This window comes from Echinops telfairi, unplaced genomic scaffold, assembly GCF_000313985.2.
Source record: "Echinops telfairi isolate 266 unplaced genomic scaffold, ASM31398v2 ScPeMD7_3533;HRSCAF=4204_0, whole genome shotgun sequence".
Lineage (NCBI taxonomy): Eukaryota > Metazoa > Chordata > Mammalia > Afrosoricida > Tenrecidae > Echinops > Echinops telfairi.
Window position 1 is genome coordinate 24235291 of NW_022107431.1, and position 2023 is coordinate 24237313.

Below are 2023 nucleotides of genomic sequence, written 5' to 3' on the forward strand. Positions count from 1 at the left end.
TTTTTTGTTCTGATGATGTTCAGTGAAAATATTAAGATTGTCCTTTATTTCATTGTACTTGGATTCACTATAAGTTCTCATGGAAGTAGCAATCGTAAAATCAAATGAGAAATCTGCTGCAAAATATTTAAAGTGCTAAAATCTATAGAGGTTGTTTTGAAGATGATGTAATGGCTGACCCCAGCCACAGTAGTTTCAATAGCTCACATGCATGGCAGCTGGCCAATAAATAGAGAAGATTGAAGAATAATTGACATCTGTGAGTTACCGTGCTGATAAAGAATATTAAATACACTAAAGACTACCAGAAGGAAGAACAAACCTGCCTTGGAAGTACAGCCAGATGCTCTTTAGAAATGAGGATGCCGAGACTTGGTCTCGCATGCCTGAACTCACTTACTTAGTTTATGTTCAGAAGGGACCACTCCCTGGAAAAGAGTACAATGCTTGTAGAGAGTTAACCATAAAAGAGGAAAACCTTCAATGAGATGGATTAACACAGTGGCTGCAAACATGGGCTCAAACAAAGAAATGATTGGGAGGACGGTATGGTTGGTAGTGCTTCATTCCGATGTGTAGAGGGTGGCTATCAGGAGGAACCAACTAGATGACACCTAACAGCAACAATAACAACGAACACGATTGAAACTCTCCTTAACCATCAAAGCTCTTAAATTAGCAATAACTTGGACCCTCTTCTACCAAAGAGTCTATTAAGTTATACGTTTCCTCCAGCTCTTATAGGATCGACTTGGTCTACATTGATCTTGAAGATTCTCATCTTTGGCATGCTATAACAAATGGCTCTTTGTAAAATGCCCTGTGCTGCAGGCCTGCCTAGCACAACAACTATATGTTTATATAAACAAACTGTTCATAAAATACACTGGATTCCTCTACCTCGATAGCATACATATAAAAAGATATAGGAGGTTAGATTTAGAATTATTGAACTGTTTAGACTTCACAACACTTGGCAACATTGTCGTATCCACCTCCCTCTGCCCTGCATGAGAGTTTACAGCATGTTTCCCTTCCTCTTCTTATCCCAAGCTCTGGTCTGCATGAGGAGGGGCTGTGTACACACTCGTGGACAAGCCGGTCTTCCAGGGCAGCTGCCTTCCCACATCCTCCTTCACCTACGGCTGATGTGCATGTAGAGACTATGGTGCGCACACTGGCAGTGACTCGCTTATGGTAGAGACAGAAACAGGCCATTGGGCAGGAAATGTTGGCATTCAAGGTACTTGGTGACAAAAGAAGGTAGGGTCTCTAGTTGGGAACATCTTCTTGGTCCTCTAGACTACTCATTTATGAGTAGGGTCTCAGCTGCTGGAGGATTAGAACAAAACGGGGTGTGTGTGGGGGGGAACACCAAAAACAAACTCACTGCCATTGAGTCACTGCTGAGTCATAACAACCCTATAGGGCAGGGTAGAACTTCCCCTGTGAGTTTCTGAGACTGTAACTCTTTATGAGAGTAGAAAGCCCCATTTTGTTGTTGGTGGTGGCTTTGAAGTGTTGACCTTGTAGTTAGCTGCCCAAAACATAACCCTATGCCACCAGGACTCCTTAAGACCAGCAGAGTGTCTAGGAAACTCCATCTCTGAAAGTAGGAGCCTATGTCCCTGAGTCTAGGAGTGGTACCATGCTTTCCAACACACCTTCACTCACAGCTGTCAAAGACCAATAAGTTACCATATAATTGGTTGTGTTCTCAATTCGTTTTCGTGGTCAAAAATTTTTGAACACCTAAGTTCATAAAGGAACTAGCAGAAAAATCTTAGAAGACAATGGGTTGCTCTGACCATCTTTTGTTTCCATACTACTGCCTTCAAGACTGTCAGCGAGCAAGTTCCTTTGTCTTTCCAAGATTCTTCAACTTCCCATTTTAGTTGCTTGGAAATCTGATAGTCTTGATCTCATGATCAAGGGGACTTGATTCAGCAAGATTTGTTTTTTAGGTACATAGGCTCTTCTATCAGTAAATACTATTAAAATGTATGGATTGCTTGCTTATTAT